Below are 21510 nucleotides of genomic sequence, written 5' to 3' on the forward strand. Positions count from 1 at the left end.
AGAAGGAAATTATATTTATCAGTTGATCCTTTTCCTTATTTCTGGTTGGCCTTGAGCGTCCTATTTAAAAGCAGAAATGTGATGGGGAAAATAAATGAAAGACTTAATAGGGTTCTGTTGTAAAATGTAAGATACTAATTCCATTGCACCCCAGGACTGTGTTATATAATATAAGAAAATGTCTCATTTCTTTATTTTTATTGTGTGGTTTGAGACAATCTTCTATATATCCCAAGGTAATCTTGAACTCATGATCTTCCTGCCTCAGCCTCAAAAATATGTTTTCCTTGTTATACACAATGCTCTAAAAATTGATGCTTGTTCTTCAAAGTTCCACGTGTATGTATTTATGTGCCTGACACAGAGACTGTCTTCAGATTCTTAGAATGCCAGAGCTTCCCAGACTCTAACTAATGCAACTAGACTCAGGATGGAAAGCCCACTACCTGGGATGCCCATAACATCCCCATGGTATTCTAGACTAAAACAACAAGATGGGCCAACCCGTTGGTTATTATACTCAGATCCATAGGCTACCATCCTGGAGGAAGGAGGATACAATTTATAACCTATGCTTCAACCCATTAGCAGCAAGCAAAAATAATCCCACCACTCTGGCAAACTGAGCAGGATGATCACAAATTCAAGCCCATCACAAACAACTTATCAAGGCCTGCGTCAAAATAAAAATATAATAAAAAGTGATGGTGATGTAGCTTATCCCAAAAGCCCTGTCTGTGTTCAATCCTCACAACTGGAAGAAAAAAAAAAAAAAAGAAAACGAAGGCACCCTTAACTCTCTAAGTGGGCGAAGAAAACCTTCTTGAATAGCAGACTGCAGCTGGATAAATCCACAGCAGATGTAATACAGCAACGCTTCTCACCTTCCACTCCTCCCAGGCACACTAAGGGCAGCTGGCCCGACAGTGCAGGAGCAGTGAAGGCCGTGATGGAAGGCTGCTCTGGGAAAACATCTGAGCAGCATGTTAGGCTATTTCTTTGTAAGCTGTCTAGCAAAACTCACAGAAATCTTGATAAGAAGAGTTTAGGGAACTGTAATGTAGGTAAGTGATTATATTTCCATCAGAGGAAAAATGAAGCATATGGTCTGCTGTCTGATTTGGCAAGAGGACAGAATATCTGAAATTGGGACTCTCTGGACGAGTAAGAAACATATGGTCACTTGAAGCACAGGGTGTAGCTTGGGAGGTTCTAAAAGGTGTGAGGGGAAGGAGCCAAGGAAAGGGTGATTGAGTACACTAAGTGAATGTCTAATGTCATCAACATTGATTGCAGAGAGCTAAAAACGGAGCTGAGATACGGATGCCAACAAACCCCTGCAGAGCCTGCCTCTTCTCTCTGGTGTGACTGACACTAACCCTTCCAGCAATGTCCAGTAAGTAGGCTGCAGAAGTGGTGATGATGGGTTCTGAAGAAATATCAGACATAAGTGTCAGCAAAAACAGCAAAGCAGTTAGGAAACAGGCAAAAGGTACTAGTTGCACTTCCTGTAAACTCCCACATTATCAAATGCCAGTTTCATAACTATTTTATTTAATGCCAGATGGTCTATAAATAGAAGAGAAAGCCAAGTATAATTTTTAGAGGGAGGTAATACCTTTAACTTAAAGAAAAAAAAATGATACTGGCCTGGTGGCGAATGTCTATAATCTCAGCCTTTTGACTGAGACAGGAGGATTGCTGCCAGTTTGAGGCCAGCCCGGGTTACCTAGTGCATTCAAAGCCAGCCTGAACTATATAACAAGTTCCTGCCTCAATAAAAAATAAATAAATAAATAAATATTATTATTATAAATTGTATTTTGGTGCTACCTGCTTAATTTGTTCCTACATATGGTATAAATTCCCAAGTATCCATTACTGAAAATAGTTTAATCTGAGTATGATTTTTTTTTGAGATAAAAGAAAATTAATTTGGAAAATCTAAGGACTTCTGAGAGTAAAAGAAAGGAAATCAGAAAATTATGCCAGAAATTAAGTAATTTGTAGAACCCTAGTAGGTAGATGATTATAGACCTCATGACAATTCTTGAGAGATGCCATCACTGCTTTCAGAATTTGAGTTTGCTTCTCTCAGTTTCAGTATACAGTTAAGTGGTTAATTTCCTATGTCCCCAATGAAGAAAAATGGGCACTTGATAGGAGCAGATAATTCACAAAAGAAGAAATACAAGGCTCAAGAATATGTTAAAATGTTTAGCTTCACTAGTAATTAAACAATAAACTATCTCTTTGCCTATCAACTAATAAAGGCTAAAAAGGATGACAATACTCAATGTTGTCAATAGTACAAGTAGACACTCTCATTGAGATTGGTGGGCACATAAAATGGCACAACTTTCCTGCAAGGGAACTTTGTCAAGATTCAAGAAGAAAATGAAAGATGAGTATGTCATCTGGTACAGACATTTTACTCCTAATTTTATTTTTGAAAAATAACTGGGAAAATGCTCAATGATAAATATTCGATTTTTAACAGTGTTGTTTAAAAAAGCTAAAACTGTCAGACAAAATTCATTATTAAACTAGGCAAGGTGGCACATGCCTGTAATTCTAGCACTCAGGAAGCTGAGGCAAAAGGATTGCCATGAGTTTGAGGCCATCCCAGGCTACACTGTCACTATAAGTCCAGCCTTGAAACTGAGACTGTTGCAGGCATTAATATCATTTATAGATGGAGGAAATTGAGGCATAAGAATTTAAACGACAAGGCCAACCTCTCAAACCACATCATAAATAGTAAAAGGAGAATTTACCATCTACCAGTAAAAACTGTGTCTTTGATTAATTAACTTACAAAATGAAACTGTGTCAAAAAACCAAAAACAAAAGCTGGGGATATAGCTCAGCAGTACAGTGCTGTCTGGCCAGTGCAAGGTTGTGAGTTCGATTCCCAGTATCAAAAAAAAATCATCATTGTTATATATTTATATGTAGTGAAATTTGGACTCATTTAAAATTATATCTATCTGGAAGGAAATTCACTGTTATGGTTTATGTCCCTTGCCCCCAGGCCTCATGCATTTGCATTGTGCATTTGTGATTGGTTCATTGTCTAGTGCTTGGATTGGGGGAGTGAGTGCTACACCCACATAGGGGTGGAGCCAGCATACAACGTAATGGCAGGAAGGAAGTGTGTCTCTCTTGCCAGTTTCCACCTTGCTGTTTACAGCTGCCATGAACTGGGGGGCCGCCATGCTGCCCTGCCTTGGAGCCAACTGAGTATGGACTGAAACCTCCAAAAACTGCAAGAAATAAGCCTTTCCTTTCCCAACTTTGGGCATCAGGTATTTTGTCTCAGTGACAAGTAAAAAGTAACTAAGACATTCACAATACTACCAATAAAACAGATTCTAAAACAATGTATATAGTTTGAACCCAAATACTCACAAATTTTAAAGCAAGAGACATAAATGTTAACAAAAAAGGATTGCCAAGATATTAGCAGTCACAGAATTATGCATGCTTGTGCCATTTGTGGTCCCATATTTTCTATTTTTTAATAAAGATGCATTATTCATATAATAACATTTTAATAACCATTTTATGCACAGGAATATCTTTTTTTTTTTTTTTTTTTGAGACAAGGTGGTCTTACTATGTAGTTCAGTCTGATCCTTAACTTGGCTATGTCGCCCGGGCTGGCCTCAGCCTCCTGAGTGCTGGGCTTACAGGCATGTGCCACCATGCCTGGCCATGAACAGGGATATTTTCACTGAAGTTTTTTTTTTCTCTAAAGTACAGAAAATCGAGGTACTGGAATATGAAGATGTCCTGAATGTGAAGCACCTGAGAAGGGACGTGTTCAAGAGGTTGCTTGATTACCTGGAAAAATGACAAAGAACTTCTACATGTGCTACAAGACCTATAGTTCAGTGAGATTTTAAGTCTTCACTTTCTGCTATGTCTTTGAGGGTAACAATTATTTATCTTGAAAAGTAAACATTCATAAGTGTGGGGATTATGGGATGGGAAAAACCAAAGATTTCTGTCAACAACTTTACTTTTAAGTGATTTTATCTTCTGTCAACATTTATCCTATCATCAACAAAATAATAGTCTGGACCATCAGAAGTATCTCGGGATTGCAAAAATAAATAAGAACAGTTATTAATGATGCTCCTTTAGAATCTTTCAAACTACTAACATCAAACAGGCCTGCAATAACTGTATAGACTGAATGATGGTATTATGGTTCATAGGGTCATCGTGAGGCACAGGTTGCAAAACTGCTTATTCATAAAGGTGTCTGTTTTAGCCAGGATTCTTGATGGGAATAATAGAGACCAACACCGCCTGATTTAAATGGAATACTAGTTGATTAAAAGGTTATTGTTTTAGTCCATTTGGGTTGCTATAATAAAACACCGTAGACCAGGCACCATACAGAAATTTATTTCTCATAGTTCTGGATGCTGGGAAGTCCAAGAAGAAAGGACTAGCAGATTCAGTGTCTGGTGAGGGCTCCTTCCCCAGTTCACAGGCAGCACCTTGCCCCTGGGTCCTTGCACGGCAGAAGAGGTGGAAGAGGTAAGGTAGCTTATTGGGGCTTCTTTGATATGAGCCCCACCTCCTAATACCATCACATCGCTGATTATGCTTGAACATTAAAATTATTAGGGGGAGAGAGAAACAAATATTTGGGCCATTTCAGATATTGAATTATTCTACACATTTTTAAAGGATAGTGAGTAGCTCACAAAATTGTTCAAAGGGCTGGGGAAAAAATCAGCCTTGAGGCGAAGCAATGGGAATGAACTACCCACAGAACTGATCTGATGCAGAGAATTGGGTAATGTGACCAACTTCCCTAGTTTTCTTGAGATTGTTTTTTCCATATATTCACAGCCTGCTCTGCTAAAACCTGGAAAGTGCTGTGGTTTCCCTGTAAGTGGTACCACAGACCTCAACACTCTGCATGTAATCTGCCCTTTGGTCTCTTCCACACTGGGAACTCAAGCAGCAGTAATCTCTACTGTTTCCAGGGGCAAAAGGCAGAGGGGAGCCGGGAGAGTTGCTTATCTCCTGCTCTGAGTCAAAGTTCGTGTGCAGATGCCTGCTTGAAATGCATAGGTCACATACTTGCACCCTTACTGCAAGGAAGGCAGAGAAAGTATGTCAGCTGCCATTTCCATTGCTTGCCATCAAGATTTGTATGTTAAGAAATACTCTAAATAGCCAGGTGTGCTGGCATTTGCCTGTAATTCCTGCACTCAGAGGAGACTGAGGCAGGAGGATTGCTATGAGTTCAAAGCCAGCCTGACTGAACTATGCAGTGAAACTGTCTCGAAAACAAATGAGCAAAAAAATCTAACAAAATGCTGAGGGATGTAATTCGATAATAACACTGTGCTTTTAAAATGCTGCCAAACACATAATTTGAGATAGACAGTCCAGATATCATTATCATTTACAGACTGACGAAACTGAGACTGTTGCAGGCATTAATATCATTTATAGATGGAGGAAATTGAGACATAAGAATTTAAATGAAAGGCCAACCTCTCAAACTACATTGTGAATGGTAAAAGGAGAATTTTGTTCTTTACCATCTATCAGTAAAAATTGCCTTTGATTAATTACAGCATATTTGTTTTATAGTTTGATATCTTAAGACAAAACAATAAATCTTAATGGGTTTGCTCAAGATCACTATAACAGAAATAAACAGCTAAGAAAAATATGCGTGAACTCTGGCTCGAAATCCTTTGCTCAAACCATTTGACCACAGTACAGTAAATATGAAGGCTAAAGAGTTGCACAGAACACACTGTCCATTACTGTTCCTCTAAAGATTTGTCCTAGATAAAAGGTTTCCATTAAAATCCATTTCTTCTTGGCAAATACTTTAACCTTTGCATGACTCTCCTTCTCAAGAATTATTGAAGAGAAATAAGGGAAATATTTTTCTGAGTAAATAATAGAAATGGAGCAATCTTGACGAGCAAAGGTTAGAAGGACTATGTTTTCTTAGTCCCAAGATGGCCTCAACTTTCAATCCTTCTCTGCTTCAGCCTCTAGAGTGCTGAGATGACAGGCATGTGCCACTGTGCCTGGTATCTTACAGCATTTAGTGCTAAAATGCAGACTGTTGCCTTTGATTTTATCTTAAAAATATGTCTCTGTGGGCTGGAGATTTAGCTCAGTGGCCAGCATCAGAACCTGCTTGGCAAGCATGAGGTTGTGAGTTCAATCCCCAATACAAAAAAAAAGTCTCCGAAACTCTATTTCTTCATTGTCTTTTTATTTCCTATACCAAGGAATGAACCTAAAGCCTTTTATGCTAGGCAAGCTCTCAACCACTATGCTACCCCCCAACCCTAGTACTCTGAAAATCAATTTTAAAACAATAAAAGCTAACAGATAAGTTCATTTAAGTCTGTGGTTATCTTCTGTATAGCAGATTTTTAAATGGTAATTATTAATGTGATTTTCTTGTACTTACTGTTTCTAGGACTCTAGTCTTTCAAAAGCTTTCTGAAATCCATTTATGGTCCCAGGATGCTGAGATGTTCTTCTGATGTTTTATTTTTATTTTTATTTTTTTTTGTCTTTTTCCTTTTTATCGGTACCGGAGATTGAACTCATGACTGCCTGCTTGCAAGGCAGGCGCTTATGCCGCTAAGCTAAATCCCCAGCCCCCTGATGTTTTATTTTGCTTTGCTTTGCTTTGTTTCATTTTGTTTTTTAACCTAAGAGGTTGAAGATAGACTCCATAGAGGAGGCAACCATTAGTACAGCAGATAAAAAAATAATAGAATTATTTCACTTAAAATAATTGCCCTATTAGAGACCTAAATCATACACTCCAGTTATAAGGAGAAGGAACAAATGGAGGAGAACATGTTGAAAATTTGCTTAACAAATACACCCTGTCTACATAGTGAAAGTACCAAGTACCTAAGAACTAGAAAAGGACTAAAATACTGCCTCTAAAGTGGCTCCTTTGTTTTTTTGATCTCCAGCCTTTTAAATAGTGTCTGGGTAATCTCATATTAACTCTCAACAGCTGTGAATTTATAGATTAAAAACTGCTAGGGCAGGGTGCCTATTCAGTTAATCAAGAACCAGATATACAAGCAGACAAGATAGTTATTTTGGCAGCTCCATAATTTTGGCTCTTAAGTAGGGAAAAAAAAAACCCTCAAGCCTACTGTTTTACAGCAGTTCTTATAATTTCTCAACTTTCACTGTCTCAATCTAAATAGAATTCCTTTCTATTTTTAAACATCTTTCCACAAAGAGAAAGCTAGATATACACACCAGTTTTTGTATTCTATCCATCAACACTTTAGTTGAAGACAACTACATTGCCTGTTAATTTCAAGTGGGATAAATCCTTCTAATTTTTCCTCACACCTACTCTGTGTGTATTTATCACACGAATTTGGACGAGGGCAAATGATCTGAAGAGGCACTGCTGTCTGATCTCTGGATGACATTGGCAATCTCTTGGATTCTTTTCCTAAAGAATGTAATATAGCTAGTAAATGTAGTTATGTAACTGTTAAAGAACAGCATGCAGGGGCTGGGGAGTTCGCTCAATGGCACAAGTGCCTGGCTGGCAAGCACGAGGTCATGAATTCAACCAAAACAAAACAAACAAACAAACAAGAACAATATGCAAACCCAAAAGGTAAATAAGGACCTTAATGGAAGATAGCTGTTGGGAAGTGGGGAGAAAATGTTCAAATGAGAAGGGGAAAGGGAGCTTGGAGGGAAGGAAGAGGATAGAGATTAAAAAGTTAAAAAGAACAGAAGGAAAACAATGGTTAAAAAAAGTTTTTTAAATGCAGCAAGGAAGGATTGAAGGGAAGGAAGGAGAATGGGAAAAAAAGAATTAAGATATAAGATACAGTACAAGATATTATACAAATTCCCTATGATGAATGTGATCATTATGTACGTCAAAAATATACTCAATAAAGTTAACTGAGAAAATAGAGAACAGCTGGGCATAGTGGCACACACCTGTAATCTCAGTACCCAGGAGGCTGAGGCAGGAGGGTAACTGTGAGTTTGAGCTCATCGTAGATTGCATTGTGAGTTCAAGGACAGCCTGGACTGCATAGTGAGACTTTTATCTCAAAAGAAAGAAAGAAAAGAAAAAGAGACACTAAGGTATCCAGTGCTGACTCTGTAGCATTATGATGTGAAATCCAGCAATACTATTATTCTTTGTTCAGAGTGACTTTAGTCTGTTTTGTTTTGTTTAATTTCAACATAAATGAAGGTATGAACATATATTTTGAAGAGAATGAGAGACATACGGCAGCCATTGTTGATTTCCTTATTGTCTAGTTTTGAAGATCTAAAATGCCTTCATCATCCTGTTCTGATCAGTTCTATACTATTTTGTTTTGTATGAATTCATTGTATGTGAAGATATGGACAACTGTTTGGAAGAAAACAAGAGACAGTATGACAGATAGTGAAGCTCTCCGGTTGTCTTGCTTTGAATTCTGTGTCCTTACATTGTTATCTTATGATCTTTTTGTTCTGTTTGTTATGTTTAATTTTACCCTCTTTAAAGATAAAAAAAGAAAAGCCAGGTGTAATGAGTGGCACACTCCTGTAATCCCAGCACTTGGAAGGCTGAAGCAGGAGGATCCTTACAAGGTCGAGACTAGTCTGGGCTACAAAGTGAGCTCATGGCCAGCCTGAACTGCTAATCAAGACCCTGTCTCAAAAAAAAAAAAAAAAAAGAAAGAAAGAAAGAAAAGACAATAGTGAATCCAAAATGGCCACCATAATATATCTTGTTATCTTTGAAATAGCTGCCCATGCCATTGGATACAACGAAATCAAACAAAACAAAACAGAATAAAACCCAACCCATCAAACCAATTAAAATGATACAGGACTGCAAAACAAGATAATAGGGAAATAACAATGTTTACCACCTTTAGAAGGTGATTCCCCCATAGATGCCACACTGCAAACTGTTATCCTCTGAACAGATGATCAGACTACCAGCCCTAGACCTGCAAAGTCAGTGAAACACCAAACACCATAAGCATTAAATTACATTTCACCCTGATAGCTATCATTGCAGTCTGTGTTTCTCTGGATTAGCTGGTCCCTTACAAGGGGTGCTGGGGGTGCTGGAGGGAGGTAATATAGGCTCTTCTTGTTTCCCAGCCTGCACCCTAGAAGGGGTTGGGATCTGGCTGTCCTCCAATTGGTAGTAGCTTGTGCATGGTGCTGGTTCACAGGGAGGGTTTGCTTCTTGGTGAATTCTGGTTCTCCTTCCCCACAGTTCACAAATGGCGCTGACTCACAGGGAAAGGCTGGGGTCTTGCTGTCCCCCGTGGCAATGGTGGCCTGTGCATTGCACTGGTTTGCAGGCAGGGCTTGCTTAAACTGCAGCATGATTGATTTCATTTGTTTGTTTATGGTAGGATCTCGTTATTTAGTGTATACTGGCCTTGAACTCAAAGTGATGCTTCTGCCTCAGCCTCCCAAGTGCTGGGATTATAGGTGTGTGCCACCATGCCCAGCTAGTTGATTTCTTGATAGGGAGGGCAGAGGGCAGTAATAGCACCAGAACCAGCAAATCTCATTAGGAAAGTAGAGTATTCCATTCGGGAATATTTATACATTAGCTGAGTCTAAAAACTTGACTTAATTTTTCTTAAGACTAATACATGCAAAGCTCTGGGATACTCTAGATGTGACCAGTATCACAAAAATCCATGAAAGCCTGGTTTACTTAGGCACTTAGAAAAGACGCCATACTGGAGTTCCACCTTCACCTATCTGGCCAGTAACTGACTGTAAAGGGGAATGACTTCAACCCAGCCCTCATCCCCACAAGTACTAGGAGGCCCCCAAGTTACAGTGACATGAAGGTTTAGGCGGGGGTGGGCTGGGGCCGCAGAAGAACTTCTCTACCAAAAAGAACCTGTGGTCCCCTTTTTGTTTAGTCACCACCATTTGATGACACTTGCAGATTTCCTATCTTCAAACCCCACCGGTTGGGGCCAAAAGCATGATAACTTAGAATTCAGGGGATGGGAAGATTTCTAGTTCTTAAAAGCCTGAAGAAAATACTCAGTTACACAGAACAAAGTGTCACATACATCCCTCACTTTCATAACTTTGTAAACCTAAGCAAGAACTAATTAAAGTGTTTGCTGTGGCACGTTAACACTTTAACAAGAAGTTACTTACCTTGCCAACGCGAACATCGGCTGATTCAGATTTCCATTCAGTGGCATGGAAGTCATTCTTCATCCTAAAGGGCTGAGGATTTATTTCAGCAGCATAAGTGCTTGCCTGGCAAGCACAAAGTCATGAGTTCGATTCCTTGATACCAAAAAAAAAAAAAGATTTTTTACAGCCTTAAACTTCTGACACACACTATAAAGGGTTCGATGTTTTTTTAAAATTAAGAGAACTATGTTACAAGGTCTGGTTAAAAACCCAAAAAAAGCAAAACCCAAAAACCAAGAATCACTCTTGCAGAGTCCTAAATAATGCCTCTAAAATACCATGCTTATCAATTAATTTTCCATTCTTATTTTTTAGAACCCAACAACTTATATAAGATATGTTAAAACATCATTTCTCTGTCTTGAAAGGCAACTACTTTCAACTCTGTTCTCTTCACATTATGTTTAGTTGTACTGTGAATAACATGCTTGTACTGCTATTTCTTATCTTTTAATTGTAGGCATTCACTACTGCTTTGATCACCATACCACAGCATATATACAGTAGGTCTCATTCTTATCACAATATAGTGATAGAACTTTATTTACATAAATAAAGCATATATAATTATGGTTATATATGCTTTTAGAACAAAATAATGTAGTCAACCATAATCATTTTCCTTTCATTCAGAATTGTTCTGGAGTTAATAATGTGCGTGCATGTTTACTTACTGTTATAATCCCTAATTCAATCTAGCTCTCTACCAGTGGTTCACATTCATATCATGTATTCCATCAATTTTATCTTTCCAAATAATTCTGTCCCAGGGCCTCTGGCCTACCCCAACATTAAATTGTTCCATAGCTATTCACCCCAGAGTCTCTTTCTAGTTTATATCCCCTGTTTTGATGATATATGACCTTTAACTCCCTCAAAAAGGATACATGGAAAACTTTTTTGACAACTTTCATGTTTGAAAATGTCTCCTCCTTTCTGTTTTTCACACTCACACTAGATATGGAATTCCATGTTGGAAGTAATTTTCCATCAGAATTTTGAGACCATTTTCCCATTGCTTTTTGCCTTCCAATATTGCTATTAAGGAGTCCAAAGTCATTCTGATTCCTGAGCTTTGTCTTTTATATGAGGGCTCTTTCTCTCTCTCTCTCTCTCTCCCTCTCTCTCTCCGTCTTTCTCTGTCTCTCTGTCTCTCTCTGTCTCTCTCTCTCTCTCTCTCTCTGTGTCTCGACATTTGTATGATATCCTTATCTCTGATGTTTTGGTATTTGTTTTTCATTCTTTTGGTATTTTTTTTTTCATTCTTTGTGCTACCTTTCAATCTGAAAAATCTAAGAACTTCAGTTTGGGGAAATTTTTTTGTTATTTTGTTAATGGATTCCTAACAGTTTTCTTTTCTTTGTGTCTCCTATGAATCAGCTATTGGACCTCTTCAACTGGTTTTCTGGATTTTTCTCTCTCCTCTCTTATTTTCTAGTCCTCAAATTTTTTGCTCTACTGTCTGAAAGATATCTCAACTGAATCTTCCAGCTCTTCTATGAGTCTTTCATTAATATACTAAAATTTCAATGCCAAACAATACTTTCTGTTATCTAAATGTTATTTTTATATAATATCTCATTTCACGAATGTAGTATCTTCTCTTGTACTTGAGGATTTTTTTCTCCTTATCTATTTCCTCAAATGTTCTTTCTTGTGTTAATTCCTTTGGACTTTTGTCTTTCTGTTATAGGATTTCTTCAGTTGCCTCTTTTGTCATATTTAAGAGTAAGACACTAAAATCTGATAAAAAGGTCTAAGCATATGTATGTTAGTCCATTTGAGTTGCTATAAGCTACCCAGTTTATACCATAACTGGGTAGCTTTTAAACAACAAAAATTCATTTCCAACTGTTCTGAGGCTAAAAAGTCCAAGATCAAGATGCTGGCAGAGCTTGACAAAGACTATTTTCTGGTTCATAGATAGCATTTTCCTGTAGCCACTCATGACAGAAAGAACAAGATAGCATTCCAAGGCCTCTTTTTTGAAGAAAATAACCCAAATTGTGAAGGCTCCACTCTCATCACCTAATCACCTCCCAAAGGCCTAACAATTAATATTTATCACATTAGTGAGTAGTTTTCATCATATGAATTTTGAGGGAGGCACAAAAATTCAGATCCTAGCGATAATGTCATCTCAAGTTTCCTTATAAAATCATACGGTTGAGTCATTTTCTAAGCAATCTCTGAATTGGTACATTCCACTCTCTTTTTCAACTACTTTGAACCCTATTAACAAAACTTCCTGTCTCCTACTTAGGAGGTCTAGGCCTGGCTGCCAGTGTTTCAGAGCCAAATGTAGTAGGAAGACCTCAGAGTCAACTTTCTACACACACTCACCTTCCCCCGCACTTGGTGCAATACCCAGTTAACTGTGACCAACAACCTCAACCCAAAGACACTGCTTTACGCATTCCAAAAATGTCTCCAGTGTTTTGTGGAAACAGGTAGATAATCCATCAGAAGCATGGAGTGAGAGATGAGATTTAACTATTTCCTTTTAACAAATTCTCATTTTTAAATGATCCTTCTGCTGGGCATGATGGTATATGTCTATAATATAGAGACTTGGGAGACTGAGGCAGGAGAATTGCTGTGAGTTTGAGGCCAATCTGGGCTACAAAATAAGTTCAAGGCCTGGCTGAACCACATAGCAAAAAGACCCAAAAAAAGAGGAAGAAAGAAATAAAGAAGAAAAAAAATGTTCTTCCTTTTATTCATTGCCAGAAGTATTGCTCTTCCTTTATCCTGGTCATTTGAGCATTTCTGCAAAACTAATCAGTTTTGTTCTTGACTTTTCCCTAGCTAATTTAAGATTTTACACTCTCTCAACTGCTGTCAGTAGTCAACCATCAATCAACCTTCTTCATAGCTTCCTATAGGTTGGTGATTTTGTTAACTTTCCTGTTTCCTAGCTTGTCCGTTTATGACCTTATTTTTTTTCCTTGGGCTGGGGATGTAGCTTAGCAATGGAACACTGGCCTACTGGGTTCACTCTCCACTACTGAAAACAAAACAAAAAATTTTTTCTAGCATATGCAAAGCCCTGGGTTTGATATCCCACAATGAAAAAAATTATTATGTTTTGGTGGAATTTCAGAAGTGAACAAAATTAAGTGCACATGACCTTTTTCACTGCAAACCTCAATTTGTTAATCTGAGAGATTAGTGAATAAAAAGGAATTTAATCAAAACCAGACTTATCAGAGGGAAGACATCACAGGCTAAAATGGTTCTCCTCTTGTTCTAGCAAAGAGAAAATAATGCCATACTACTCCACACAAAGATGGAGACCCATTAAAATATGGGTACAGTAAAGCACAATACTAATTAATGAACTATGGGGGTAATCAAAAATACAATAAATGTTTACATTTTAATTTTTTAATTAATGTGAAAGATACATTGCTATTAATCTCTGTCTTAGTTACTTTTCTGTTTGCTGAGACAAAATACCTGACACTCAAAGTTTAAGGAGAAAAGATTATCAGCTCATAGCTTGTAGAAGTTTCAGTCCATCATCAGTTGGCTGCAAGGTGGAGTGCCTTGGCATAGGACCGTCACAGAGGAGCCACAGTTCATGGCAGAGCAGGCAGGCAGCAGCTGAAGGCCTCTGGTCCCATTTTATCCCATCCAAACTACAAGTCTTTTGAGTGGTGCCACCCATATACAGGTGGGGTTCCCATTACTCACACCCACAGCAACAATAAACCAGTAAACCAGTTAGTGGACTAACCCAGTACCAAACACCCTTAATCCCAGTATCACACCCTTCACCCACTTTAGATTCAGCCACCTCTGGAAAGACTCACCTATGACCAGATGAGGCTTTGGGGGGACATCTAAATACAAACCATAACATTCCCCTTTGTTTTAAACATGCTTATGCTATCATCCCTTACCACTTTCTGAAGCAGTTCTGCACATCCTCATTTGTGTCTTTACAAGATATGATAGAAAGTGCTATGAACACTGCTGCCACAAACTCCCACACAACAGCAAAGCAGGCTTGGAAAAACACTGTCGCACATCCTCATTCACCAGATAGGGCACTGTTAGTGTCTCCAGCTTCAAGTCTACAATCCTTGGTGATTTACATGACTCCTCTAATCCTATATTATCCCATCACATGATCTCTAGGCTAAATCACAATGACAAACACCAACTCTATATACATATATATAACATAAAAAGTAGAGAAAATAAAAATGATTTTAAAATGAGTATATTCCTTTATTCAAAAATAACAAGTATTTGTTGAGCACTTACTATGCCTTAGGCACTGTTCTATCCATGGGAGTTAACAGCAGGGAAAACAAATTCTGTTGAAAGTGACAGGCAGTAAATATGATTAGTGATGAGGAGAAAAATAGATGGGGGACAAAATTGGGTAGGAGAGCAAGGGAATTGCAATTTTAGACAGGATAATCAAAGAGGGACTTGTGGAAATGTTCGCATTTGAGTAAAGCCCTACAAGAGATGAAGAGATGAGATAAAGCAACAACTTTTGAGCTCACTAAGCAAATCCTTGGCTAGAAAGAGGCTGAGTGACATCTATAGTATCTGCCGTTTTGTCCACCTAATTATTAAGCTCTTTCTCTGAACTGGACATCTTTCTATGAACAATCTCATGGGACATAAATATTCTAACATTCTGGGTCCATTCTGAAAGATCTTGCCTCAGACCATGTTCCTACATCTCCTTTTCAGGAGTTTTTAATCCTGTTACTCCTTAATTTCCTGACTATTGAGCAGAACTAGTGGTTATTGTCCATGAAGTCTTGCTTAAATCCTCATTAATTTGGCTTGAATATTGAATGCATGTCAATGAGATATTTTGTGTCCCATCTGCCATGAATTTGATATTATCTAACTAGACATAAAGTCAAGTCTCAGCATGCCATCAAATGGAAAGAATGTCAATCGGACTAGACCTAAGCAAGTCCAAGGCAATAGGAAAGTTATACATGCAGGTGGCTCACACTCTTCCAGAAAGCATGTTCTTCCAATTCCATTGCCACAACTCCCACAGCCCGCTCCTGTGGTCTCTTGGGCACTTCCTTATGACCACTTACTCAAGAAGAAAAAACCCAACTATTTAAGGAAAGCTCTGTACAATGTGGTAGCTCTTGCCCTACATGAATTTATGAGATATTTAGCTGTATTTATGCAAACCCCAGAGAGTAGTGGGGAAGAGGGAGAAACTTCAGAACTTATAAATCATTTGGTTATTTGCTTTGCAACTGAAAGCATCCTATGTGAGTTTTCCATCCTGAGTTGTCTCAAATAAAAAAAACAAGCCTCTGTGGGTTAAGAGTCTGACACCAGTTGGATTTACAGGTCTTATCTTGCACTTGGTGTTGATTATGTAGGATACTGGCATGGCTACAACTATTAAAAACACAGCCGGCAGGGGTGTGAGGCTGGGGTGTGATCATACAGGGTAAGGAAAATGCTCTGAACCTTTCAATTTTTTTCAGGAGGAACCAAAGGAGTGTAAATAGGGCTGTATTTCAAAAAGTTTTACATAATGGGCCTTGCACAGAATATTTATTTCCTGATTTTGTCTTTGCTCATTTAGCAGTTTTAACAATTAAGGCAGGAGTACCTCCACCAGGGATATATGTATTTTGTGTTGTCAACAGAGATGTGGTGTCATAAGAAAGGAAGGATCACTATTTAAGTTAGAACATAGCCGAGAGACAGCCATTTGAGAATCATTGGTCACCAGGTGTCAGATGTGAAGGTGTAAAGTAGATTATTCCTCTGAAGAAGAGTGCAGACTGAGCAGCCAGCCAAAGACAGCATCCTGGGAAATCCCAGAATCAGAGGCAGAAGAAATGAGAACAGGCTGATGCAATTTCGATAAAAATCAATGAGGCATTTCCACTTTTAAATGGTATTTGGCTAGCAGCCTTCGACTCAGCCTATCTCAACTGCTGCCTAAAGCATATACAAACATTAAAAGAAAAATGAGAAAATTCATATCAATGCAGAGTATAAACAACAGGCTGCTCTTGTTAAAAGGAATTAGACTAATTTATGAGGCTAATGGAGTTGGATTCAAAGAAATCCAATTGGTGACCTAGCCATACTCTGCTTTGTGATGTAGAACAGACCCACCAGGAGGTAGGAAGTCTGGGTATCCCCATCCAGCCACCCACCCATTGTCTGCTTAACGAATCAGAACCCATATCCATAAAGAGCTACAAACTGAACAACTGACCCTCGTTAGCCTTCAAAATCTGAAGTCGTACTCTGAAGAGTGATTATAGTACTGTTAGAGGTTATCATCTTTCTTAGAGAGACTACAGTTTCCAAAATTCAGTGAGGAAGGACAGGGTGGATTGCAACATAGTAGCTGTCCATTTTCCTGGCTGTTTTGTCCCTATGAACAAAGTCTATAGGCAGAGTTCTAGTCACGATGATTGCTGAGATGAGAGCAAATCATGGATTCTATTTGTCTGGTTATCAGATATTTCGTTAGTTGCTATCCCTCAAAACCATGACATTACAACTGTAATGTCCAATTATTGCAGTACAGCAGAACTAGGAAAAAAAGACTCTGAGAAGTACTCTAATATTGGACATATCACTGTGCCTCTAATTAGAGGTCTGAAAGTGAAGCCAAAAGAAATCCAAATTTTCTGTCTGATTATATGATATATATATTATTTATAGCATATATATATGCTATAAATGAAGAAGGAGGAAAAACTAAATTGCCTTAAGGTCTTAATAATCCTCTCTACTTTTAGCACTATGATAAACTGTCACACACACACATGTTTTATTTCCTCTGGTTTACATTCCTGGCTCTGTCTCCAGAACCTGCAAGCTAAGGTCAATGGTGCCTGAAAACCTCTGAAAAAGATCAGTTCTTAAGTGCATCTTCTACTGATTTCATGTTTCAGATTATTGTTTGCTTCTCAAGACTGCTTGGCAAAGCTCCTAGAATCCAATTTTGTTGCCTGCCAGGCATGGTGACCCACGCCTGTAATCCCAGCACTCAGAAGGTAAAGGCAAAAGGATAGACATCAAGGCCATGCTGGGTTACATAGTGAGATCACGATCAGCCTGAACTACATAGCAAGACAGCATCTCAAAAAGCAAACAAACAAAAAATTTAAATTTTTAAATGATCAAAAATCAGGTAGATTTCATTTAGAGCATTCAGTGTAACAGTTTGTAACAAAGTTTGGGTGGATAAACTTTTTAATTTGAACTATTTTTTAGGTGTGAATCAGTGTGTTTATGTGTGATGGAAGGAGAAAACATGAAGAAATTCCAGGATAAAAATGTCTCTCTTTTTAAAAAAATTTTTGAATGTATATTCAACTTCTGGAATGAAAATTCCAAATAAGAAAGCTGTGTTGTGAAAGATAGTAGTAAACACTAAAGTTCAGTAGTGTCATTTATTTATTAATTAACAGGTACACATTATGTCTTTACTGTGCACTAAGTATTGGAAATTCAATAATGAGAAACACTTGTCTTGGAGCTAATGAGAAATACATAAAACTAGGTCATTATAATCAAGTTTGTACTATGTAGAAGTTATAGGAACAAATGGCAGGACAGAGGAAGTAAAAATTTTTAACATATTTATTTTTGTAGAATTGGGGACAGAACCTAGGGCCTTTGCACTGAGCTTTCTAAAAGTTTTTTTTTTTTTTTAATTTCAAGACAGGATCTTGATAAATTGCTGATTTCCCTAAGCTACACTCGAATTTAGGATTCTCCTCCTTGGCCTCCGAGCACTGAGATTTCACACATGTGCATCATAACCAGCTCCAGAAAAAGTGACATTTTAGCAGAGACCTAAAACATAGCTGGGAATTAACCAGGCAAATAAGACAAAGGGAGAAAATATTCTTGTCAAAGTGAAGACTCTTGTAAGCCTCAGAAACAAGAGAGAGCATTTAAAGAACAGAACTATCTTCACCGTCTGGACATTGCTTTGGAAGCAGGCTCGCTGGGGCTGGAACATGACTGAAAGGCATTCTAATGTGTTTGGTTTTTATTGTGAAGGTAAGCCGAGGAAGTTCATGGAAGACTTGATTAGGAAAACAGTAATCAAACTTAACTTTTGAAAAATATTTTTCTATACAGTTAATAAGCTATAGTACACAGATGGATTGAAAAGATACATACAAAAGTACAGTTAGGAAGTAGAATCCACAGAATGTGGGAAATGATTGGACATTGCAGGTGAGATAGAGGAGGAGTTAAGCATGATTACTAGGACTAGGGATGGAGCTCAGTGTTTGCCTTGCACACAGAGGGTCCCAGGTTCAATCTCCCATACTGCAAAAAGGAAAAGAAAAGTTATTGCTCAGTTGCTAGCAGGGATGCTGCATGGATAACCGTTCTGGTACTGAGAAGGGAGATACTGAAGGAGGACTGAGTTTGGAGAAAGTTCCATTTGGCACTTTAGGGTCATTCAAATGGTGGCTCAAGTAGACAACTACAAGACAGGTACATGAACCTGCACCCAAAAAAATCTGTCCTCACATACTTATTTTGAAGTTAAAAATAATTGTCAGAAAGATTTGCCCAAGAATGTTCATAGGAAGTTTTACTCATACTAGCTCCTAACTGGAAAGAAATCCAAATGTTCATCAATAGGAAAATGAATAAGCACACTGTGGTACATTCCTACAACAAAGTACCGTTGCCCAGTGACAAGAGAACCACTGATCTACACAAGAAAAAGGTTGCTTTCAAAAGCATACTAAGTAGAAGAAGCTGGACATAAAATACCACATGCTATATTATTCCATTTATTGTTGAGGTCTGTTCCCCAAATGTGTGAGGCAAAGGCTCAAAGGAATGAGACACATGGACGGCATAGTCTTTAGGGCTGCAGGAGAAGTGAAATCCTCAGCAGTGCTCATAACTCTACTAGCTGGCCCACCAGCTGACACTAGGCAGCCGGTATTTAATCAGAACAAGCAAGGAGTTGAGTGAACAATAGAAAAAACCTGAACAGGGTCTTGGGAGGGCAACAGATGATTCTAATTAAATAAAACTAGCCCCAGAAAGTCTCCAGGTGGCCGATCTTGCCCCCTAAGGTTCCTCCTCATTCTCAGTTCAATCAAGCCTGGGCCACACCACAGCCCTGAACATGTATTTAGCTTCAATGCTCTCCAACAATTTATGTGATGATTAAGATGAGATAAAACTGCAGGATAGTGACAAAAATCACAAAGGTTGGTACCTGGGGTTTGCTAGCTGGGAGGGGTGGGGAGGATGAGGAGAGGGTCCAGGATGGAGAGGGGTCAGAGGGAATTTGTAGCTGGATGGAGAGGGGCCTGGTTTTTCTTGCCTGGGCTATCTGTTACATGGGAGGTACATCTGTCTCGACTTATCAAGTTGCATGCATAGTATTTGTGGATTTTACTGCATATAATACAAGTACACTTTCATAAAATTAATCAGTGTAAAATAAATTTTGTAATTTTTTAAATAAAATCCTCGTGACATTTCATAAAACTTTTTTTCAAAATTGACATTACTGGGGCTGGGGATTTAGCTCAGCAGCATAAGTACCTGCCTTGCAAGCAGGCAGTCATGAGTTCTATCCCCGGTACCGATAAAAAGAAAAAAGAAGAAAAAATGTAAAAAACAAAATTGACATTACTTCCTAGTCAATCAAAAAATGAAAGCATTCAGGAGAAAATTTCCTTGAGTTCCTACTGTTGTCACATATATTCACCGTATGTCTATGCCCAGAAATTGGCTTTCCACCCATTTTTTCAAGCCAGCCCCTCCATTTTAGCATTAGATCCCATTCCAGCTCATCGTACCTCATCAAGGACTTGACTTTAACAATTCTCTCCTCATCGTCTGCCATCAAAAAAATATTATATTTCTACCAAATCATTCACATGAGCATAGAAACATGCTACAAAAATCCTATCTCAAAGAGAGAGATCCTACCTTTATCAGACATCCCACCCCAGCTTCTATTCCATTTCTTTTCTCCTGTTTCAACAAACTCTTCACAAATGTTGCCTATATTTTCTATTGACAAGCTCTCTCCATGTCTTCTGCTAAACACAACCCAAGTAGGCCTTTGTCCCCATCACTCCGCACAAATTGCCCAGTAAGAGACAGGAACATGGCTCAGCGGTACAGCACTCACCAAGCCTGTGTGATGGCCCGGTTCATTCAATCCCGGGTATTCTCTCTCTCTCTCTCTCTCTCTCTCTCTCTCTCTCTCTCTGGCTCTGTCTCTCTTGCTCTCTTTCTGTCTCTCTCTCTCTCACACACACACACATAAATATCACCAATAACCTTAATGTGGACAAATCTAACATTTAATTCTTGGTCTACTGGTCTCTCTTTTTCTGTGAAACTCATTTTTTATTTGCTGCCAGGAATGAATTTTTCCTCTCACCTCACCTCACTGACTTGTTCTTCTGTTGGTTTATCCTCCTCAACTTGATCTCCGAATGTTGGGCTTACCCTTGCACCCTTTTTCTTTCCTATCAATGCTCACTCTGTGGGTGGTTACATCCAATCTTATGGCTTAAGTATAGTCTATGTGCTGATAATATCCAAATTTTTAAAAATGTATCTCTTCAAGACTCACATCAAGACTTGACAAGAGCTCTAAATCCATAAAAATAATTAATCGCAGTATAACTCAGAGGGGAAATTGCAAGGTTTACTGAAGGGGAGATAATACTATCTATGCAAAACAAACAAACAGCAACATGGCAGTGGAGGACAACTTGTATTGTCTGAAAACTGGGGAGCACAGTGACGGTACATTGTAAAGGGGTTAGACAGGAGCAAAAATGTAAGGTTGGATCTGACTGCATTTATCAATATAAATATGGACATTTACTATGTTCATTTAAGTCCTTGGACGTGACTCTAAACCTTTGCTTGGAAGCTAGGCACAGTGGCTCCCACCTGTAATCCCAGCACTCATGAGACTGAGGCAGGAAGACTGCCACAAGTTCCAGGCCTGTCTAGGCTACATAATGAGTTCAAGACCAAATATTTTATAATATGTGGTATCACATTATTTATATAATACAAAAACATATAGGAAAAGTAGTATATTAGATTTCTCTAGAGGAACAGCAGGGGATGCTTTCCCGTCTCTCAGTTTGCTGGCCCACCTGCCAGAGATGTCTGGAAATACCTCTACAGGCACATCACGAAATGTGACATTGATGTGTTTGACTTACCTCCTAGGCATCTCTTAATCTAGTCAAATTGACCAAGAATAACCTCATAACCAGGCATGGTGACAAT

The 21510-nt window shown here is 38.5% G+C and overlaps 1 protein-coding gene across 1 annotated transcript in view; it reads right to left on the bottom strand.

Moving 5' to 3' along the window:
* Rabgap1l (RAB GTPase activating protein 1 like) overlaps positions 1–21510 on the bottom strand; it is a 718519-nt gene that overhangs the window by 691724 nt on the left and 5285 nt on the right. The window contains exon 3 of the mRNA XM_063240009.1: positions 10195–10329. The gene's annotated coding sequence lies outside the window, so the exon portion shown is untranslated. The remainder of the gene's footprint in view (positions 1–10194; positions 10330–21510) is intronic.

This window comes from Cavia porcellus, unplaced genomic scaffold, assembly GCF_034190915.1.
Source record: "Cavia porcellus strain 051 isolate PalLab524CR breed Dunkin Hartley unplaced genomic scaffold, mCavPor4.1 scaffold_29, whole genome shotgun sequence".
NCBI classification, from domain to species: Eukaryota; Metazoa; Chordata; class Mammalia; order Rodentia; family Caviidae; genus Cavia; species Cavia porcellus.